The sequence below is a fragment of the Eschrichtius robustus genome, chromosome 15 (genome assembly GCF_028021215.1).
Source record: "Eschrichtius robustus isolate mEscRob2 chromosome 15, mEscRob2.pri, whole genome shotgun sequence".
Classification (NCBI taxonomy): domain Eukaryota; kingdom Metazoa; phylum Chordata; class Mammalia; order Artiodactyla; family Eschrichtiidae; genus Eschrichtius; species Eschrichtius robustus.
The window spans coordinates 49,026,953-49,051,812 of record NC_090838.1 but is presented as its reverse complement, the minus strand read 5'-3'; the positions used below and the strand labels follow the sequence as shown (position 1 = coordinate 49,051,812).

At 35.4% G+C, this 24,860-nt stretch overlaps 1 pseudogene; it reads left to right on the top strand.

Annotated features, from left to right (window-relative positions):
• Positions 1 to 24,860, top strand: part of LOC137777363 (tigger transposable element-derived protein 1-like) — an 81,528-nt pseudogene that overhangs the window by 41,842 nt on the left and 14,826 nt on the right.

Genomic DNA, 24,860 nt, shown 5'->3' with positions numbered 1-24,860 from the left:
GTTTCAGAGACATAGACCATATGGCCACTTTCTAACAAAGAAGACATGGTCAAATTCCATGGGAGGCAAATCATTTCCATAGAATTATTTGAAAGCTTAGCTGGCATCTCTGGTATTAGCATAAACCACAGACAGTCTATATGTATTTATTTGAATTATCAACAACCACAAACAATAATTATTGATTATATGTCTGCTTTGTGCCAGGGACAGTGCTAAGGGTTAGGAGGGATATGTGATGTGTAATCTATGATTCAAGGTGTTATGGAAATTCCCACAAGCCATGTCCTACTGTTTGAAACAAGACAGCCAAAAAGAAACCTACAGCCAAGGAATACTATAGTTCAGCAATATATACCCCATGAGCAATTATATTAGCAAACTAAAGTCATAGTACAAATTGTTTTGGGTAACTTGTTTTTCATTCTTTCTCACACAAAAGTTAAACTTGTGCTGTGGTTTCTCTCTCTCTCTTCAACTTTGCAGCAGTGACAAATTATGGATTCAATAATTTCTCACATTCTACTTGAAAAATGTTTCTTTATCCAAAGGTTAACTCCTTTAGGAGTACAAACCCCTAAATTTTCTCTGTTGCTGTATTAGTTGGTACAACTAGATTCACTAGACTCATAAATCTATCAATTTTCTAGTCTATAACACTGTAATCCCTGAAATCTCATAGATATAAATGGAATTGCTAATTTTCAATAAATCTACAGAAACAGGTAATGGTGTCATGGGCCCCCAGTTCCAATCATTTTAGCTATAATAAATGATACCACAGGGACTCACTTTGGGTCATAAAATTTGCTGATCAGGATACAGATTTTAACCCCCAAAGTATTTTATAACTTTTCCCTTTTTTTGCCACTTTTAAGTATGAATTCCAAGAATGATTTCTCACTTAAAACTGATTGTAGATAGGAAAGAGGAAAAAAAATAAATGAAGAATTTTTTCAGGTTAGTATTTTCTTTTGAGAGGAGACAACACAAGTAATACTGAAGAAGTTATTTCAAACATATACAATAGTATTATATTGGTTACTTAAAATTTAAGCATTTGGGAAAAGCATGAAATTACTATTTATATTTTTATATTTTATAAATAATGCACATTGTACAACAGAAATGTATTTTTCTAATGAATGATAAACTTATGTTTCCAAAACAATTAAATTTTAATTTTCTTAAATAATTACAAACTATTTTCCTATTGTTCTTTAAAAGGAGAATTAGGTACTTTCACTTGGTGTTTTTCTTTGTGAGAGTTTTACCAGTGTTTCTAAAATACTTATCATTTGTCCATGATAACTATCATTCAGCCATATATTAGGATGAATTACAGATGTTGCTTTAGATGTATCTCAAAGGATTTTTTCTGAGATTGTATATGGAATAACCTCTAAAATAATATGACTATAATCACCTTTTAAACAAACTTAAGGAATTGGTAAAAATGAAATTATCAAGAGTATCTTAAATGTAACATTTCAATAAAAATAATCGTGAAAGGTATGAGTTGAAATTCATTCTAAATGAAAGCTTACCCTGTAGTATTGAAATCTTTAAAGTCTTTGAGTTTCACACTTTGGGATTTCCTGGGCTAAGCTCAAAGTGGATGTGTGACAGGAGGAATGGATTAGCTGTGTTCTTTGCTATATGTTTATAATGAAAGCCAGGATGAATAGAGCAGTGGAAATGTTAAATCAGTATTCCCTCATTTATCTACTCTTACCAGAAATGCACACACAAATCAAGTACTGGTCAGCAAAATACAGATCTGGTAACATTCCTGTTTCTTTTGTGGATAGCTTATGGTAATATTCATGCTGCTTCTCTACTTTTATAATGCACATTTTCCTCCTTACTATGTGGCCAAGTTGAGTTGTTAATAGATGCTTAGTAAGCCATATAAAAGAAATGCAGTATACAGTTACTTGGAAATAGGTCTTACATGACTGGTTTTAGTATAAATAAACAATTTAGGAGAGAGCTCTGTAATAGTTGGGATTCTCAAAGAGAAATCTTTAAAAACGTAAACATTTATTATTAAAAAAAGGGTTCTACTAATCTTGACAAGAGGATTGGTTTTACTGGTCAGGTCAGTACCCTTATGAAAATTAAAAGCTACGTTGTACAACAGAATCTATGCTGAAGCTACAAGATGGATCACAACATGTTGAGAAATATGTGAACATACATACTCTTACACTCCCCATAAATATTTATTAACAGCACACATGATTGTGAGAAGTATATTCTGAACAGCAACTCAAATATGTCATATTTAAGACATGGAAGAGAGGTGTATGCCTTCCTCTGATTAACTCATTGAAAATAGGATTGAAATTTCTAGGGTCAAAATCATTACTACCGTCTCTGACTTTGCCGCTAATGACTGTGCTATAACTATTAGAATTTGGCAGACTAAGTAATATCATATTGACCTTTGGAGAAATAAAACATTATTCACTAGTTCTGGTACAGATGCTATATTTGGATATAGGAATTTCTTTTTCACTTAGCAGGACCATATGTGTGAATACCACTGCCTGAACCTTTCATGTGTATGAATTATTCATTCATTTATTGTTATCCAGTCATTTATCTATTTATGTATTCCCATAACCTTATTCCACAAGACATTTGAATAGCATATAGGGAATATGGTTTGAATTCTGACTTGGAACTTGGTAAAATGATTCCACTATGGTCTGCTTTTTGGAAGATCCTGCCAAACAGTGCAGTGGAGAAGGGAGCAATTTTAGCCATGCAGATGTTTTGTTGCAGTGATGCCAAATGCCCACTAGGAAGCTAAACATCTGGATGCTTGAATTAAAATTTTTTCTTTTCAGCAGATTTTTGTTGTTTGCACAGACACTGTGCCCAATGAAAAGCCTTTGCCTATTTGTTTAATCTCCTGGGATGTATGAATGCAGATATGTGAGGCCAAATTGACAGCATCATATTTAAATCAGTGTTCCTGCCTTGATCCCTTTTAAAAACTATAAAACCCTTCCTCCAAAATCATAGAAAATGTACTCAATTGGATGGGCCAACATAAAAAGAATTCATTCTAAAGGACCTAATTCTCAGGTTTCTCATTTTCAGACAGGTTATTTTCTTTGAATTATCATTTTAATTCATGGATTAGTGACAAAAAGAATGTGGTATATGAAAAGATAGTCTGGTAATTATAGGCTTCCCTACAGACTGAAACAGCATATCACGTTGTACACATAAAACCATGAAAATGCTTGCGATATTATTATTTTATATTGAGAATTTAATTATTTAGACTGTGGTTTTATTTTTTCATATGCAGCCAATCATATTCTATTATTAAAAACTGTTGCCATGGTTTCTGGTTTGGAAAACTATATTTATTGTATTATGGCAACATATTGGAGGTTTTGCTTTCACATTAAAAAGAAAAAAGATCGAATAAAATAAGTTTCCCAATAAATTAAATTGTGCCACACAAATGTATTTATGATTAGAGCTTATTAAAAATATCCTATATTGGTCCATTTGGCATTTTGAAAATTCTCAAGTTAGAAGAAGTCAGCTCCTTTTTCTTCGTGTTTCCTCGAGTTAGGTCGGCTTCATGTTTCAAACTGAAATGTTTAGGGATAATCTGAAAACATATTCCAGGTGGGATGGCAGTATAGAGTCTGCGGGGAGAGAAGGCGCTTGATCAGGCCTCTCTCTATTCAGAACAAAGGGAGGAAGGTATGAAAGACAGAAGTGAACTCTAGAAAGCAGAACCTATTTGATACGTTGGGGTACTTTAATTTTCTTCAACATTTGCTTCCATGGCCTATCATGCCTTGTTGCCTTCCCATGCACCTTCCCTTTGTCCCTTCTTTCTAGCAAATTTATCATGATAGTATGCCATTTCATCCTACTTAAATTACTACCTAGTTCATATATGAGCCTGAGAACAATGCTGCAGAGCAAATTTGATGTACCCACTTAAGGGCCAGGAAAAGCGCTTCTGAAAGAGGCTGAAGCAACTTGCCCAAGTCAGGGCTGGCAGTGGTGGAGCTATGCCTGGACCCGGTACCGTGGAGTCCTCCACCGTGCTGTCCATTGGCCCAGTGCCTCTCCTTCAGCAGTGTTGTGCTCAAGTTGGATGCACAACTAGTTCAAACATGATTTTCACCTTTGTTTAATCACTTTTTGAATCTTTGGTTCTTTTCCTCATATTTTAAGAACATCTGCTTTCTCAATAAGGAAGTGCTCGACATTCAGGGCTGACCGTAACTGACACTGAGGACAGACCCCAAGAGTGAGAGACAACCCCAGAGAGGACAGAGGCACTCAAAGCTGGAAGAAAAAAAAAGCTGTCAATTTTTTTAGTATTAACAATTTTTCTAAAGACAGTGTTATTAAAAAAAAAAAGCCAGACTGTAGGATTGAGTCTTAAAAAATAGGTAACTGAGATATATAGCAAAGTGTTATATACTTTCTATATACTCAAGCAAAGTCTTGAGTTTCACCACTGCTCCAGCGGGTAAGCAGGAGAATAACCTTTCTTGAGCACTTACTACATGCCACACATTATGCCATGTTTGTGTATTAGATCATTCAATCTATAGAACAGTATATAAAATTGGCATATTAACCCCACTTTACTGATAAAAAAGATCAAAAGGCTCAGAGAAGTTAACGTTATTTTTGGAAATTAATAACAGGAGTTTATAAGTATTGACCATACACAGTGCTAACAGGGATTAACTCATTTATTCTTTATAACAACTGTAAAAAAGAAGTAATATGAATTTTTCCATTTTTCAGATTAAAAAAGCCAAGGTTAAGAGTTAAGTAGCTTTCCAAAGCTCAAGTAGAAGAACTTGATTTAGTCAGTTCAATGATATTGTCTTTTACTGAGAATACTAACAACAAAAATATAGGACAGTGTAAAATCCTTGAACAGTACTGGGATATCAAGAGAGGAGAAACTACTTGCTGGGCAGAATTGCTACCCCTAGAGAATGGAGTCTTCTAGAGCCCTCATCTTACCTTCTCCTTTTTCCAATGGTACATCAGCACTGAATAACTTCATTCCATAAGATGACTTCATTTTCTGAGTTATCCCTGTGTTGTTCTAAGACTCGTGGTAAAGTCTGGAAGACATTTCCCAGCCTGATGGACACTGGTCAGGCATTTCTCTCAGCAATATATGTAGTCTCTGCTACTGCTTGTTAGCACCTCAAATGAAGAGGAAGTAGAGAGAGTAAAAGACTCAGATCAGGCCCTGTACTATTAAAAAAATGCATCTTAGAAGAATATATGCTGGAAAAAGAAGTAATGCTTTTTGAATTATGTATAATTTTGGAGTATCTTTGGAAATTTTAGTGACTTAGAAATTAGAAATATATCCAGATTTATTCTGCACCTCAGTGCCTAAAAAAAAAAAAAATCAAGAAGAAGTTGGAAATATTGCCAGATTTTTCCTTCAAGGTCAAATACAGATATTTAAAGATACACTTATATAGTAAATATATAAAATTTAATGTATATATAAATTCAAAAAATATGAAAATTTCCTAGCATACAAGAATACTGATTAGCAAGCAAGCTATGGGTTTTTACAAATAATAAAAGTATAATATTTGAAATGCAAATTTATTATTTTGAGAAGCCATGAATAAAAGGACAACCTAGGTAATTATTCCCTGAGTAACTGAATGAACTACATTAAAATATTAAAACATGAAAGACACAATAAAAAGAAAATAGATATAAGAAAAACTCATTAATCCAGCGGCATTTTAAAAATTCCATTTTCAACACTGGGCAAGAGAAATAATACCAATATAGTCTTTAAAATTTATTATGATCTTCATAGAAGTATGTTTTCTAGCTATACCAACCCTATTTGCGTGACAAGGTCAAGAGAGCAAAGGACAATTAGAGCGTGAAATCTTTGTAGTTAAATAGAATAAAAGAAGATGAAAATAGTTGTAAGTTTTCAATGATGTGTTTTAATGAGAGCACCAAAAACCACAAGGATGCAGTTGAGCTCAACCATGAAAATATGAAAGTTTCTGTCGCATTTGTGGATCCTCAATTTAACAAAATATTAAATTATTTTCCCTACAGAGCTTATGTGTTTTGAGTATCCTTTGGGTTTATTTTTCTCAATATTTCATCTTACTTTGGCTTATTTCAGAAGGAAATCATTCATGGCTCAGGTGTATTGGGGTCCCCTGTCAGAAGCCAAGTGCTGTCTCAGGAGATGGGTGTAAAATATGGTCTTGCAGAGGGACCCTGCAGTTAAGACTTTCTTCCCATTTAACAACATTGGTGATACCTGTCTCGTGAACAGCAAAGGAATATGATTTCTAGAGTGACTGGAAACATGTTCGGTCCCCAAACCTACTATTTTCAGAGTTTTCTATTTGCATAGACCTTGGTGGATTTGGGGTGTGAATTTTTTTGTTAAATTTATAATTTTGTGTCGAAGGGGAAAAAGGGTCAGAATCTGGTAACCAGAAGGAAACTTCTAGATCTCAGAAAATAATTGAAATCCCTTTGAGTCACATGTGGTTTGAATTTCAGAAGTTGAGTTTAATATCACAAATATAATTTTTAGTGCCTACCTTTATCCTTCAGGAGGAAATTATTTAAGCACTGATATTGGGAAAACTGATTATTAAGCAAATACACAGAGCATTTCAGCACTGAAATAAAGATACAATTCAAAATTGTCAAAGGAAATGCTCTTTCCATTCTTTCACCTTCACTGTATGCTGCTTCTATGTTTGAAAATATTTTACACATCGAGTTTCACTTCTTCAACAGTTGTTATAGCTCCTCGATCCTTTTCTCAGCATGGAATCTGACTCAGTCTCAAAGATAATATCTTTCAGATGGAAATATTTCTCTCAACTGATATCAAATACATTTCCAATGTGAAATTGACACCCCAAGTTTTATTTAAAGAAGGGAGAAAGTGTACTGGCATATCCAAAAAGAATTGACACAGGTATGTGACTTTATACAAAGAGGAAAGTCAGTGAATGAGAGGTCTCTTTTGGTTCATCTGTAAGCAAGGCATTATTTTCATTGGAGCAAGCATGTTCAAGAGTGGGAAGAAGAAAATATGCTTTGTAAACTGTGAATTTTACTGCTATTTTTTTTTTCCTGCAAGCCCCCTGTAGGGAAAGCATAACCTCAAAGCTCTCTAGAGAGATTAGGTATGAACAAATTGTACATTGAGATAAATTTGAATAAAGAACATTTACAAAGATAAAGTGAATTGAACACCTTATAAAATCTCAGTATAAAGCTTAATGGTACATTTGAGGAAAAGACAGCTTGCAAATGCGGCATGAAATAAACAGATCATCACTTAGAAACATAACACTCACTAACCCTAGAGACACAATTGAAGTTCATCCCAAGTACAGGGCCTGGGAGTTTGGCCAAGAAAATTATTTCACAGGGTCTAGGTCTTGATTTGTATTTCACGTAATGTGAAGTGGCATTCATTACCTTGTAATTGATATGCAGATAAGAAGAAATTATTTATAGCACCATTAACTGGGAATATGTATATGTACATATGGGAGAACTGAGGGTTTCTGACAGGATCATACCATAAAGAGACTTTTGACAATGATCAGACCTCTGAGATAACCTACTGCCTTGGAAATTCATCCAGCTTTATGTACTCTAATATATTTATAATCATCTTTTAGTGTCATGCTTCAAGTGTAAACTGGATGTTTATGAAATTCCCCCCACCAACAAAAAATAGCTGAAGTCGTTTTGATTTTTTGAAACATTAGAAAAATGTTCCCAAAATGATCTCTTTAGAATATAAGTTCTATGAGATGTTAATAATCAGTTTGGGAGAGATGTTGGATTGAAGAAGGAAATAGGACTCCTCAGAGCCTTTAATATTCAAGTATATATTGTAACTCTCCATGAGGAGGATAAATTATACAGTATTTCCTAACTTATTAAGTTGCAAAACCCTGTTCTTTGGCATGCTTCTTTGAGAAATAACCTTCAAGAAGAAAAAAGAAAGAAAGCAAGCTAGAGTGACTGTTTTTCAGACCTTCACTAACAGGCGCTGGAATGTGTCTGCCTTCCTCATCAAACCGAGTGCTCTTTATACTAAGCCTTCTCTAATTTATTTCATCTTGCTTAGCAACATCCTGCATCAGGGTCCTCCGTCCTCAGCCAGAGTCCTTTCGAGGATGGCAACTCCTGTTTGGTGAGGAAGTCTGTTTGATGAGCTTCCTCCGGAGTTGGCACCAGTACTGCCTTACCCTGCAGACCCTCACTAAGAAGCCCAGTTACCCGTCAGTTCACCAAGGTCTGCCCTGGGCTTCCAGGTTCCCCAGGACTGGTTTTGCCCACTTAATGAATAATTGGAAATTCGGAGCCTTGTGTTCTGGGTCATGAACCAGAAAGACACATAGTTCATAGAGACACTTCCAGTGTGGAGGATTGCTGCACGAGACTGCTGACAACATCCCATTAAGTCTTGACATGCCCCTTTTTAGTGTGCCTTTACTCCTGCAGTTTTCCCCACCTGAAAAGCCAACCTTTTCCACTTTTGCTTTCCAAACGCTTTTTTTTTTGAACTTTTAAAAATTGAAGTATAGTTGATTTACAATGGTGTGTTAGTTTCAGGTGTACAGCAAAGTGATTCAGTTATAAATACACATATATTCTTTTTTAGGTTCTTTTCCATTGTAGGTTATTACAAGGTATCGATATAGTTCCCTGTGCTATACAAATAGGTCCTTGTTGCTTTTCCATTTTATATATAGTAGTGTGTATATGTTAATCCCAAACTCCTAATTTATCCCTCCTTCACCGTTCCCCTTTGGTAACTATGAGTTTGTTTTCTATGTCTGTGAGTCTGTTTCTGTTTTATAAATAAGTTCATTTGTATCATTTTTTAAGATTCCACATATAAGTGATATCATTTGAAATTTGTCTTTGTCTAACTTACTTTACTTAGTATGATGATCTCCAGGTCCACCCAATTTGCTGCAAATGGCATTATTTCATTCTTTTTTATGGCTGAGTAATATTCCATTGTATTTATTAATATATACCACATCTTCTTTATCCATTCAACTGTTGATGGACATTTAGGTTGATTCCATGTCTTGGCTATTGTAAACAGTGCTGCTATTTACAATAGTGTTCACTATATAATAGTGAACATTGGAGTGCATGCATCTTTTCAAATTAGAGTATTTGTCTTTTCCAGATACATCCTCAGGATTGGGAATGCTGGATCATAAAGTAACTCTATTTTCAGTTTTCTAAGGAAACTCCATACTCTTCTCCACAGTGGCTGCACCAATTTACACTCCCCCCAACAGTGTAGGAAGGTTTCCTTTTCTCACACCCTCTCCAGCATTTATTACTTGTAGGCTTTTTGATGATGGCCATTCTGACCAGTGTGAGGGGATACCTTATTGTAGTTTTGATTTGCATTTCTCTGCTAATTAGTGATGTTGACCATCTTTTCATGTGCCTGTTGGCCATATGAATGTCTTCTTTGGAGAAATGTCTATTTAGGTCTTCTGCCCGTTTTTTGATTGGGTTGTTTGTTTTCTTGATACTGAGCTGTATGAGCTGTTTGTATATTTTGGAAATTAATCCCTGTCAGTTGCATCACTTGCAAATATTTTCCCCCATGACATAGGTTGTCTTTTTGTGTTGTGTATGGTTTTCTTTGCTGTGTGAAAGCTTACAAGTTTCATTAGGTCCCATTTGTTTATTTTTGCTTTATTTCTTTTACCTTGGGAGACTGACCTAAGAAAACATTGCTATATGATTTATGTCAGAGAATGTTTTGGCTATGTTCTCTTCTAGGAGTTTTATGATATCGTCTTATATGTAAGTCTTTACGGCATTTTGAGTTTATTTTTGTGTATGGTGTGAGGGAGTGTTCTAACTTTATTGATTTACATATGGCTGTCCAGCTTTCCCTACACCACTTGCTGAAGAAACTGTCTTTTCTTCATTGTATATTCTTGCCTCCTTTGTTGAAGATTAATTGACTTAGGTTTATTTATGGGCTCTCTGTTCTGTTCCATTGATCTATATGTCTGTTTTTGTGCCACTGCCATGCTGTTTTGATCACTGTAGCTTTGTCATATTGTCTGAGGTCTGGGAGGGTTATGCCTCCAGCTTTGTTCTTTTTCCTCAGGATTGTTTTGGCCATTCTGGGTCTTCTGTGGTTCCATATAAATTTTAGGATTATTTTTTCTAGTTCTGTGAAAAATGTCATGGGTAATTTAATAGGGATCACATTAAATCTGTAGATTGCTTTGGGTAGGATGGCCATTTTAACAATATTAATTCTTCCAATCCAAGAGCATGGGCTATCTTTCCATTTCTTTGAATCATCTTCAATTTCCTTTATCAGTGTGTTATAGTTCTCAGCAAACACTTTTTAAAATCTTTAGTAGCAACAATAGAAATGCCTAAAAATTATGAAATGTTTATTACTTTTCATATAAACCTCATGTTTATATTAGGAACTGTGCAAAATGCTTTACGATACTGTATCTTACTTTGAATTAATTTCTAAGAGTTTATTAAAATTTTGAGATCTTTAAAAAATTCAAAAGCACAACCACGAGTGTATTCATAACCTCAAATTTACAGTTGTTAAAAATGACGTTTTCTTTCATTTTTTAAAAATAAAACAAAGAATGTTACAGCTAAATATGAAGTCTTTTTAAAATCTACCCACTTATATCCTATGCACCTCCCCCATTCTTAGGGGCAAAAACTGTCATGGATTTATTGTAACTCCTTATATTTACATAGCGTCTTATGCATGAATATGATTCCATGAAAAATATATAATATTATTTCAAGTGATTTCCACAAAAATCCGTACAATCATATCGTATTATATTGGGTGGGCCAAAGAGTACCTTCGGTTTTTTATGTAAAAATAAAAGACACATTTTTCATTTTCACCAAGAACTTTATTGAACGACATATTCACCCTTTTGTTCTGCTACCTTCTGCCATTTTTCAGACAACTTCATAATTCCATCTTCCCAACACTTTTCATCTTTCTGAGCAAGGAACTGTTCCAGGTGCCTTTTACAGTCTTCCAGGGAATTGAAATTTTTTCCATTAAGAGAATTTTGTAAAGACCGAAATAAATGGAAATCTGAAGGTGCAATGTCTAGTGAATACGGTGGATGAATCAGAACTTCCCAGTCAAGCTGTAACAGTTTTTGCCTGGTCATCAAAGAGACATGCGGTCTTGCGTTATCCTGATGGAAGATTATGCGTTTTCTGTTGATTAATTCTGGACACTTTTCATCGAGTGCCTCTTTCAGTTGGTCTAATTGGGAGCAGTACTTGTTGGAATTAATCGTTTCGTTTTCCGGAAGGAGCTCATAATAGAGGACTCCCTTCCAATCCCACCATACACACAACATCACCTTCTTTGGTTGAAGACCGGCCTTTGGTGTGGTTGGTGGTAGTTCATTTCACTTGCCCCATGATCTCTTCCATTCCACATTATTGTACAGTATCCACTTTTCATCGCCGGTCACACTTTGTTTTAAGAAAAGAATGTTTTCCTTAACGTTTCAGTAGAGAATTGCATGTGGAAATATGGTCAAGAAGGGTTTTTTTGTTTTACTTATGTGGAATCCAAACATCAAAGCAATTCACATAACCAAGGTGGTGCAAATGATTTTCAGTGCTTGATTTGGATATTTTGAGTATGTTGGCTATCTTCCGAGTGGTATAATGTTGATTGTTCTCAATTATTGTTTTGATTTGATCGCTATCAACTTCAACTGGTCTACCTGACTGTGGAGCATCGTCCAGTGAGAATCTCCAGCACAAAACTTGGCAAACCACTTTTGACACATTCGATTGGTCACAGCACCTTCTGCATACACTGCCTAAATCTTTTTGTGCGTTTCAGTTGCGTTTTTACCTTTCTGGAAATAATAAAGCACAATATGCCAAAAATGTTGCCTTTTTTCTTCCACCTTCAATATTAAAATGGCTACACAAAAATTTGCCAATTTTGATAACTCTTTTTTTAAATGCGTGCTGATATGACAGCTGTCACATACAATCTAACAAAATTGTTTCAAATGAAGTTAAGACAACTAAGTGCTACTAGAGCCATCTTACAGAGAAAAATGAATGAAACTTTTGGCCAACCCAATACATACGTCATTTTGACACTGGCTGTTTTCTCTCACCATTGTTTACAACATCCTATTCTTATCATAACATTTCAGTGGTTCTTAACCTCTGTTGTGCCATAGGCCCCTTTGGTAGCCTTGCAAAGTTAATGGTCTTCTTTTCAGAGTACATTTTCAATTTTCCTTAATAAAATACATAGGATTATGAAGGAACTCAATTATATTAAAGTAATAGCTAGCAATATATTAAAAAACTAATTGTAATATAGCAACACATATCTTTTTTCATCAATACATTAAATAATAAGATCTAGTAGTGTATGCTCTAATTTGGAGGAAGTGATGAGAGTAAACATTATTTCTGGATGTCTGCAACAACTATAACGTTCTGTAAAGAAAATCTATAAACTCTAATTTCAAGAGTCTCAGGTATGACTCATGGCACTCTGGTTTGTTGTCTACATTTATAGTAAAAGAAACTGCTAAAATTTCAGTTAGAGCTTAGTAATGATAAAGTTGTAAATTTATTTTTATTCAAGCTCATGGGCCTCCTGAATTATTTACATATTCTTTTTTAATTGAGGTATAATAATACATAGTCTTGATTTCTGATTTTTTTCTCCCTTCAATTAATTGCCAACGTCTTCTCCCAATCTTTTGTTTGATTTTTTTTCTAACAGTGTTTATGGGGTCTTTTGATCAAGAAATTAATTTTTTTTCATTTAGTTAAATGTGTTCTTTTTTTACTTTTGGGGACTTTGTGCCTTGTGTAAAGTAGGATGTTTTATTATATTTTGTTCCAGTAATTTAAAATGGTATTTTTCACTTTTAGGCTTTTAATGTACCTGGACATTCAAAAATGTATTTTTTAAGGATGGGACTCAACCTTCTTTCGTGTAGTATCTTACAATAAAGGCAACGTTTTGGTAATATTATTATCATCATTCAAGGAGCAGATTAACCCTCATCTTCCCCGTAACATCCATGCTGAATGCTCCCTTTAACAGGTATCTTCATCTTTCTAAATATCTATCCCATTTATATTCATTGTTACATTTTTTTTCCTAAATTTTTCTTATTTCTCAAGAGTTCATGTGTTGCCTGAAAAGATGGCAAGCATTTTGAGGACAGAGATAATGTGCTTTAACACTTTTTTTCAGTAGTGACTAGCAGAGTGTTGGGCCAAATGATTGAGATTAATATATTATAATGTGTTTTGCTTCCAAACTCTTTCCAATTTCAATATAAATTTAGAAAAAAATCATATAGTTTATATAAGAATTTATCTTTTAAAATAGAATAAGAGTTTTTTCCCTTTTCTAATTCGTGTTTTAGCATATGACCCATTCTCACTTTCTGTATTCCTTATTCCAACATAAGATATGCCTCTAAAATAGTAACAGTGATTTCCATAAGCCACATACAGACACCAGGTCCTTGTCAGGAGTACGAGAAAGAGAAAATTTCTCTTCTGTAGGGAAAGGGAAGGGGAAGGAGCCCTTAGGCCTCCACAGTCCAGACTGCTTCAAGCTGCTCAGTCGCCGGGTCCATGGTCTTCATGCAGTTAGGACGTGTGGGGAATATCTGGCTGTGAGGACCCCCGGGGACGAGAGCTTTCCAGTCTGGCGTTATCCTGCCACGCCCTTCTCCTCTTCAGCTCAATTAGGGTTTCTTCTGCTCTCCTAGGCTAAAACTCTGTGAGTATGTGAAAGTCAAAGAAACTCCTTCTACCTAAAAATAGTTCAACATCCACAGCAATAAGTTTCTGGAGATTTTATTAACCTAAATATTGTAACCTGGGACTGTTGTCACTAAAAAAGATAACACATTGTATTTCTGCTTATTCCCTTAATCAGAAAATTATGCTTTTTCTTTTTTCCAACACATTTTTTCACTTTTTATTTTGCAATAATTTTAAACTTAAAATTTGCGAAAATAGCACACAGGGTCCCCGCATAAATTTTACCCAGTTTCCACTAACATTTATATTTTCTATAACTCAAGCACAATGATAAAAACTAAGAAACTAGCATTGTAACAATACTATAAATTTACTAGAGACTCTGTTCATCTTTCATCAGTTTTCCACTATGTCCTTTTTCTATTCCGGGATACAGTATAGGATCCCGCATTGCATTTATTTATTGTCTCCTTAATATCCTCTAATCAGTGACAGTTCATCTATCTTTCTTTGTCTTTCATGACCTTGGCATTTGTGAAGAGTACTTGTTACTTATTTTTGTAGACTGTCACTCATTTTGGGCTTGTCTGATATTTTTTAATGATTAGATCAAGGTTGCATTTTTAGCGAGAATACCACAGAGGTGGCATGCACTTCTCAGTGCATCTTATCAGAGGGTAAAAATGATGTCCTTATGTCTTTTTACTGGTGATGTTTACCTTGATCACTTGGTTAAGGTGGTGTCTACTGGCTTTCTCTACTGTTACTATTTGTCTATTTGGAATGAACAAATACCTTAGGGGAAATACTTTGCAACCCTGCAAATATGCTGTTTCTCCTTAAATTTTCAGTCACTAATTTCAGCATCCATTGGTGGGTCTTTCTTGCAACTGTTATTATGGTATTCTACTGGTGATTTTCTATTTCCCTCATTTATTCTACATTTTTTTACTTATTTTTTTCAGTATGGACTCATTCATGACTTTAAAATTTTTACTCTATGAATTATAATCCAATACTGTCATTACTTATTTTGTGCCTCAAATTGTTCCAGCTTTGACCATTGGGAGCTCTTTCAGGTTGGCTCCTATGCACTTTTACCAGCATGGCCCCATCCTTTTTGGAGCACTTCTTCATTTATTGCTACCATATAATGCTCCATGCTCATCTTGTGTTTTCCCTGCCACAGCTCTTTAATCAACCACTTCTCCAGGTATCCCTGTGTCTTTGTATCAGTGAATGATATTTAGACACCAAAAGCTAGGCTTTTAAAGATTAAAAGATGTAAGGACTTGGCAAATTTTATAAGTGGCCAGATCGTAAATACGGTTTGCAGGCCATTCAGTCTCTGTAGCAGCTACTTCATTCTGCTGTTGTTGCACAAAATCAGACATAGACAGTAGGTAAGTGTGTATATGTGGATATGTTCCAATAATACTTTATTTACAAAAATAGGTGGTAGGCTGGATTTGCTTCATGGGACTTGTTGTTTGCCGTCTCCTACTCTAGAATGACAAGTCATGTGCTGATTTTCATGTATAAAAACAAAGACAAAAACCTAGTAATGTTTTCATCTTCTCTGGTGAGGAACGTACTGGAGTATACTGATGTAAATGGAATTAGCTTAAGTGTTATTACTTTTAAAAAATTTTGGATTATTTCAATTCAGAATAGGAAAAAAATGATCATTACTATTTCCCACCTTTAAATCATTAGATGTTTAGATAGTGCTGTATTTATTTTCAGATGAATCAATAAATTAAAAGTTTACTTTCACTTTTACTTTATGCATGGAATATCAAAGATAACTAAGTGCAAAATAAATGGTACAGGGGAAGTAGGAAAGACTCGTTCTGACCTTGCTCTGGAAAAGAAGTCAGCAAATTTCATAGATGGCCAGATCGCAAATTGGCTTTACAGGCCAGGAAGGCTCTGTTGCAGCTGCTTGCAGGGTGGAGCATCCTGAAAAGTTTCCAGGAGGAGGTGAGGACTGAGGTTGACACCAAAGAATGGATGGGACTTGAGTCACCTACAAAAGAAGAAATAAACGTGGTGATTCAGGGATGATTTGAGTAAGAGACGGAGAGAGAAACAGATTGAGAGTATTCAGGAATAATAAATAGCAAACAACAGCTACAGCAATTCAGAAAGGAATGTAGGAGCCAAACCTAACCCTGCTAGCAGCTCTGCTAATCCTACAGATTTTAGTAATTGGCTATCTTTCAAATCACCTGGCTTTATTAAAAGCAATTGACACTATGCTTTGTAGGTTTAAATGATTCTACGGAATTTTTAACAGATCTTTAAATGGGTTAAAGATCTAAATTACTACTTATTAATTTTTCATGTTAATATATTAATGTTTTTTGCCATTATTTCTAAGCTTTTCAGTGTTAATTCTGTAATGAGCAGGTATTGCCAAGAAGCCAATCTTATAAGATGCAAGAACATTTACTCTTGCACTCATTTCTGTGACAGACTTTTTGGCTCTCCAGTGAGTGCACAGTGAGCTGAACAACGAATTCTTACAAGTTTAATTCCACTTTCACTGGGAGTCAAGTATATCCTGCTTCTTTTGAATGCAACCCTAATCCCAAAGACAGGTCATTTTATTGTCTTTGGCCTCAGTAGTTTCTGTGCTAGCCCCTGAGTAAGATGGTGACACAAGTGGACAAAGGAATTGTCAGTTTATTTGGGAATAGCCTAAGAATTAATTCATCATTAATGATTGTTAATGAAATCTGATTCCATGAGATAAGGTGACTTCCTAAGTAAAATCAAACTCTTCATTTAAAGTATATTGCTGAAATTTTTCTTATCCAGTGTTCTCATTTAGAGGTCACTAAATCCATTATTATTTGTGCTCCAAAGTAGATTCATAAAAAATACATAAAATGAAATTTGGCTATAGTTTGAGCTTCTTGTATAAAAGCTGGTATTATCGAATTAAGCAGACAGTTGATTTCTATATTTCTGACATTTAACGTTAATTTGATAGGAAATAATTACCATAATATTATAATCAAATATTCTAAACCCACACTTTTTAAATATAGAGTTTAGTGGGTGACTTAATGTTTTCTACATGAAGTACCATATGTCAAAGAGAACTAATGATCTCCTTAATAGGCAGCCTACTCATACTTACGTATCTGTGGTAGGGAACCTTCTTAAAGGTCAATCTAGTTGGTGTCCTCTCCCTTATTCTCATAATCTTTCTGCCCTTTTCATTCACGTGTGGCCACCTTTTAGCCAACTTTGTTGCCTGCTTTAATACATCCTGCCTCATGTTCCGTGGTGAGCACTGCACATTGCAGCTCCTTCAGGAAGCAGCTTCAGTCTTACCAATCCATAAACACAGACAACATCCCTTCTTTTCTACTTTACTTGAAACCCCTAAAGAAGGTATATTATATTTTTTAAATGTTCTCAGATCCCAAGGACCATGTTCTATGACCATTTCAAGAATAACTCTTCACCATTCCTTGAATATGGCTGGTACACCCCATTCTTCTGCTTACGCAGATCTTGAAATGGCCTCTTTTCTTATCAACTCTCTTCAAAGCCCTGCCTTCCTTTAAGACTCAAGTTGAGTTCTAGACTCTCTCTCAGATCTTTGTGGACCCCAGCTCCACCGTCGGTTCTCAGGGGCCTCTGTTTCCTGTGCCATTTGTCATTGTTGTTTCCCTTTGTGCACATTCCCATCTCCCCCAGCAGATTGCAAGCCCCGCCCAGAACGGAAGCATGTCCTGTGCCTCCCCGCACAGTATGTAGAACCTAACCACGTGCCCAGTTAAAGCAGGCATTCAGTAATGTTTGTGAGGAGGAACAGTGACGTTCATTAAGCTCTTACCTTCATCAAAAAGGAGTGTTTAAAAAGCTACTGTACTGCACCAAATTACCTGCAATAATCTTGGTATCCCCATAGAGGCAAATCTGTTGAAAGCCAAATCACTTCAGAGTTCCAGGTATTCGTGTGAGGATTTGTAAACAAGTTAGATCGCAGCAAGTCAGTACTCATTTTTTTAAGCAATAAAATACTCTGTAATATAGACAAGGAGACAGTCTCCCTTCAGTTTAGGATGTCTGCTGAGACAGCGAGCATTAACTGAGAGGTCAGATATCTATATATATATATATATATTTTAAAGCTTCTTTCTTTCTTTCTTTCATTATTTATTTTTGGCTGTGTTGGGTCTTCGTTTCTGTGCAAGGGCTTTCTCTAGTTGCAGCGAGCGGGGGCCACTCTTCATCGCGGTGCGCGGGCCTCTCTCTATCGCGGCCTCTCTTGTTGCGGAGCACAAGCTCCAGACGCTCAGGCTCAGTAGTTGTGGCTCACGGGCCTAGTTGCTCCGCGGCATGTGGGATCTTCCCAGACCAGGGCTCGAACCTGTGTTTCCTACATTGTCAGGCAGATTCTCAACCACTGCGCCACCAGGGAAGCCCCTATAATTTTAAGCATAGTGGAAAGCCACATAAACTGAAGTTTGATTATTTCCCAAATGATCAGGAACCCTAATGGCTTTCTGCATATGAAATATCATTTTACTGAGTTCTGTAGAGATTTACCAAATCCAATAGTATTAGTGTTAGGCATTTGGGACCTTCAATGGCTAGTCTCTGTGCTTTTAAAAGGAAGAGTGATATATAGCCATGTACAGTGTAGACAGGCCACATCTCTCTAGGACTTCAGTGCTGAGTTTCATCTTTAGAGCAAAGGTGTTACAGAGCTAAAAGACATATGGATTATATTATCACCTTTAAAAGGTGAAATTTTTTGGTGACTCTTTTCCGGATGTTTCAGCTGTTAGCAAGATCTGGCAAGACAGTCCACTGGGATCGAGCCAGCTTCTGTAAGATTTCCAGTCAAGGTCTAAATCTCTGAGTGCAGCAACAAACCAGGGTGGTTTCTATCAGAACCTTATATACTTGTGTGTCTGGCGTTTACTTTGCAAAGCAGTGGAAGAACTCCATGTAAACCAATTTGTGACTTAAGACAATTTAAGTAACCTATCATAAAGCCAAAGGAAAGTTTTTCTCATCAAGAAGTTGTTTCTTTACGATGCAAAGATTTTTCTAATACTATTAGCCTACTTATAAACTCTTAATAGCAACCAGATAACTTATGCCTAAGATCTATACTTGTCTATATTTGTTACTAAAATTTTTAGACATTTGAGTAAAGAAAGGAAGCCCCATTTGGGTTCTTGGTTCATACAATAAGAATAGACCAGAAAAGATATTTATATCAAGCTAGTGAAATTCCTATTAAATATACTATAAAGTCTCTAGGAATCATTTTCCTAATCTCCTCTGAAAGAATAATTTTATCTTTAAAAATATACCACTGTATATGTCATATATATATATATATATATACACACACACACACACACACATATATATTTTTTTTCTTTCACCTTCTCCACACCTTTAAATAAACTTGTCATTTTTACAGCCAATTCAGGAAGAGAGTTCTTCACTCCTCTCCTTGGAGACCTAGATGTACCCCGTCCGGTGTCTGGGGTCAACCCCATCTCCTCTGAAAGCCTGACTGCGTGATTTGATAGTCACAGCTGTCATTATCATCTAGCTTGGCACATGCCTCTAGGGTTTTCCCATTGAGCAAGGGTCTGAACTGTGCTGCCCACGCTTCCTCATACCAATTATAACTCCCATGCAGTTATCTAAAAGGCAGAAAAAAATGATCAACACCATTCCCAGCCTTGTAATGAGGAAGCAATTTCCCCTTATTATAACTGACTAAATATGTGCAGGCTGACCCTCAAGGCCCCTCCTCGCCCTCTTCGTGTCCCTCTGGAAATCATGGTCAAAACTCACTTTTCCTTTCAGATTTCCTTGACTCCCCACTTGTTTTGTTTCTTTCTCTTAATCCCACACTTTTTCCATCTTCATCGTCACTGTGCCGAATGCCGTTCCTCGTTCTGTGCCCTCATGGAGTGATCACGCTTCTTTCTGGTGCGTTCCTCATTAGAACCTGACCTTTGTTTCTCGTTTCTGTTCTTCTGCCACTGGACTCCCTTACCACAGATTTACTGCTTGGGCGCCAGAGGAAGAGGGTCCTCGAGCCATGCAAATGATCCAGCAGATTTCACTCTTCCTTCCTTTTGTCACTTCTAAGACCCTCGTGTCTCTTACACTTTTTTGTCCGAAGAACCTATACTGTGTGTGTTTGGTTTAACCAGAAACAGTGCTGTGTTGGCTGTAGGCAATCAAAGCGTTAGTTACGTTGTTGAAAGGCATGAGGAATTTATCATCATTTTTTTACCTTTCTACTTCAAGTAGAGGTAATTCAAAGACGTTGCACGAATGAGTCAGTATCCCCTGTTTTGGAGCATAAGGAAATCATCTCTGAAGATTTGATGAAAAACTGAGACAAAACAGAAAAACTGTTTTGGACCCTGTGTATCAGTGGCTCCTCCCTCTGACATGTGACCCTTTGGAGCAGTCCCAAGCTAATAAAAAACCTTAGATTGAGAGACTAATTCATTCTGATTAAAGCTTTTATACTAAGGATTTTCATTTGGGCATATGGAAGAGACTAACCTAATATCTGTCTAACCTAATATTTGTTCTTCCTTTTCTTCCTTGGGAATACAACCTCCAGTTTTTAGCTAGGCACATGCTAAGCTGAATAAAGAGTCCATTTCTCAGTCTCTTATCAATTAGCCATGTACACATTAGGCCAAATGATATGTAAGTGGAAATGTTTTGCGTGGGCTTCTAAGAAGTCTTCCAAACATTGGTGCATGCGCATTGACACTTTTTTATTCTGTTTTCCATCCTGTTTCCTGATCATAAGGCAGATGGCTGGATCTCTAACAATCATATAGGACTGTGAGGTCAAGGGCCCTATCCTAGGGATGGAGAAATAGTGAGTTGGTAAAAGCCTGAGTCCAGAAACTTCATGAAGTGGAACATCATATCAAGCATGGAATAATTTTTATGTGAGAGAATGAGAAATAAACTGTATTGTTTAAATCTTATTTTGGTTTTTCCTGTTATATATAGTCATGTGTAATTCTAATTGAGTCAGGGAACTTTGTGGTGAGTTGGATAGATGGAAGAGAAGTATTGGGAGATTATGACTGTACCCTTTGCTTATGCAAGGTGTGGAATCAGAAATTATCTAACAGGGTTTGGGTTGGGGCCTCATGTAAATCAGAGGTTCATAGTTGCTTCCTAGAGACATTTGCTAGTTCTCTAATAACTAAGCACATACACTAAAAGAAAATTTTCTAAGAGATTCTGACAGGAAGGCAAATGTATGTGTTTGTACATGTTAATTGTAATACCTGTAATAGAAAAATATTTTAAATAACCTAACTATTCATCAGTAAAAAATTTGATATATTACAATGGCCTATCTATACTTTGGCATATTCTTCAGCCCCTAAAGATGATATATTATGCAGCCATTAAAGATATTAAGAGTGTGAATAAAATGAAGAGGTGTTTGTAACATTTTGTTGAGTGAAAAAAACTAATGGTAAGATTTCTAGTCATGATGGCATTGTAAATTCTCTAAGGAACCTCCTCTGCCTCTACACATATGACATATAGATAATATGTAGAATGAGGAAATCTAAAAGGTGTAGTCATGCTCAAAAGTAAGATAAATGTCTCCATGACACAGAAACTGAAAGTGATAAGCAGTATAAAGGCATCAGCCTACCAGCCTACCAGGTTCTGGGTAAGAAAAAGACTGATATGGCCAGGAGTTTAGCTACTGAAGATAAGAGGGAATAGGAGCATCCATAGCAGAACTTCAGCTAGGTCTTCTCCTTACATCATGTTTCATGAAAAGAGAATCTAGAAGATATATGTACAACCACATGACTAGGAAGTAAACCATTAAGTTGCTTTGCTGGCTTGATGATTGATGACATCCCCAGTGTGCAGATGTTTTTAATATATAACCCCTGTCTGCCTGGGGTCCAAAATGGATGGACTGGTACCAATTGCAAAGACACTAGAGAGAGGTTAGTATACATACACATGCGCGCACACACACACACATACGCGCGCACACACACACACACACACACACACACAGAAAAATAACCTCCTATTCAAAAAATATCTATAAACCAAAATTCCAAAACATATTAAAAATCTATCACTAGGAAAACAGCCAAATAAACCCTATAATATGAATATGGCATTACTATGATGAATATGAAATGAGCAGACTGAAAAACTTTTCTTAAAAATAAATATGTTTAATTTCCACTCCCATGTTTATTGGAACGTTATTCACAGTAGCAAAGATATGGAAACAACATAAATGTTTGTTAATGGATGAATGGATAGAGAAAATGTGATTAATAATAATATATATATACATACATACATATATATGTACATATATATGTAAGCAAGCCAGACTCAGAAAGACAGACAAATATTGCATGATCTCATTTATATGTAGAATTTAAAGTAGTCAAACTCATAGAAACAGAGAGTTGGATGGTGGCCTCCAGGAACCAGGGGAGAGGGAAATGGAGAGATTTGGCCAAAGGGTACGAAGCTTCAGTGATGGAGGTGACTGAATTCTGGAGGTCTAATGCATGTACGTCACAGTGACTGCAGTTTACAGTACAGCATTGTACACTTGAAATTTGATAAAAGGATAGATTGATCTTAAGTGTTCTCACCACACACACACACACACACACACTCACAAAGGTAAATAAATATACTATTCAAAAGTAAAACAAATAAAAATATCCATTTTCTGTGAGAGAAAAACTAATATGTAATGAAAATAGAGAAATAATGTACTTGGAAAGATTATTGCAAAAATATTGTGTAAAAGGGTTAATTTTCTTATTGTATAGAGAGAACTCTGAGAAATTAACAATATAAGAACCAACAGCCCAAAATAAAGGAAGGGGCAAAAGTTTTAAAGAGAAATCCAACAGATAAAGAAATACAGATCAATTATAAACTTGAAAATATGTATGGTATCGCTCACAATTTAAAAGATACCAATTGAAATGGTGAAATAGCGTGTTTAACATGTATAAGATTGGAAAAAATGAAATAGAAACACTATTACTATTGCGTGCATTGAAGGTGTGAAATTTGGGCAATCACACACGTTGGTTTGGGAAGAGAATGACACACTTTTTTGCAAGGCAGTTCTATAGTATCTATCAAATTTATAATACCTATCAAATTTACTATGCATATACCCTTTTATTTTACAATTCCATTTCAGACATTCACCATAAATGAAACATACACAACGTATGAAAAGATGCATTTATAATAATGACCGTTATAGCATTAATTTTAGTAATCATAACATTGTTTTTCAGTAGAGGACTAGAACTGGTTAAACCCATTATGCAACATGGCCTACCCTTAACATTCCCAGGCCTGGAAGCAGGGCACATAGAGGTCCACACACTATATATCTAAATATTGAAGACTTATAAATTAAATAAAATATACTTCATCTTCCTTCACTGACAAAGATGCCTTCATAACTACCTAAAGTAATAAGATAATGACAAACTAAAAAGGACCTAATGTGGCATTCAAGCCTTTACACAGTGAAATTCTACACACCTGTTTAATGGTATCTCTCACCACTGCTCACTCAAAACTAGCTCCATATGCTGTGAGGACTTATCTCCATTTCAAGAATGTTTTGTGTTCTTTCTTCACGCATGCTGTAACTTCTTTTTGAAATTCTTCCCTGCTCAGGTTAAATGTCCCCTTTGTTATTACCAGATCTGATCTTGAAAGAGAATTATTTCCTCCTTTGAGCTCCCTTAAGTCTTTGCTGTAACATTTAAAAAATAATCTACCTCAGATTATAGAAGATTGTGGACCTAATTACTTCTCCACCAGGTAGTAAGCTACTTTAGATTATGGAATTTATTTTAGTCATTCTTGCACATTTTTAGCATCTGAACCTGTGCCTTGCCACCAATAGGTACTCTACAATTGAAAAAACTGGATTATAGATTAAGAAAAAAAATATTTATTATGAAAATTTCAAACATGCTTACAGTAGAATAGTATAATCAGGCAGTTTCAAAACTAAAAACTCACAGCCAATCTTGTTTCATCTATACCCTTGTTTCAAACCACACCTAATTTTAGTATCAAATTATTTTGAAAAAATAATGTCATTTTTTCTGTAGCTACCTCTGTATATATTTATATAAAATAAGGAGTACTTTCTCAAAGCATAATGATAAAGCCATTGTCAAAACAAACATTTAACAATCATTCTTTAATATATCACATTTCTAATTAGTGTGAAAATTTCCTTGATTGTAAAATAATTTTTATTTGTTTGAGTCAGGATCCAGATAAAAACCATATATTAGTATTGGTTTATTTGGCTTTTAGATTACTTTTAACCTACCAATTTATTCTGTCTTTATTTCTTCCCTTCCTAGCAATTCTTCCTTGCAGCTGAAAGACAAGTGTGTTTTGGAAAGCAGATCTAAGTAATGCACCTCATGGCTGCCATTTAATGTTAGTAGTTTTAAAATTTTTATTGCCTAGATCCAATATTTCATTATTTCACCAGAAGTTGATAATGGTAAATTTTTTCTTTTGTATTTTTTTCATTTATTTAGGTGACCAACACAGTGACTCACAATTTTTAAAAATTATACTCAATTTATAGTTATTATCAAATGTTGGCTATAGTCCCTGTGCTGTACAATATATCTTTGTAGCTTATTTATTTTATACCTGGTACATTGTACCTCTTAACTCCCTACCCCTATCTATCCCTCCTCCCTTCTCTCTCCACACTGGTAACCACTAGTTTGTTCTCTAGATCTGTGAGTCTGTTTCTGTTTTGTTATATTCATTGCTTTTTAAAATTTTTTTAGATTTCACATATAAATGATAACATACAGTATTTTTCTTTCTCTCTCTGACTTATTTCACTAAGCATCAGAGCTTCCAGCTCCATCCATGTTGTTGCCAATGGCAAAATTTCACTCTTCTTTATGGCT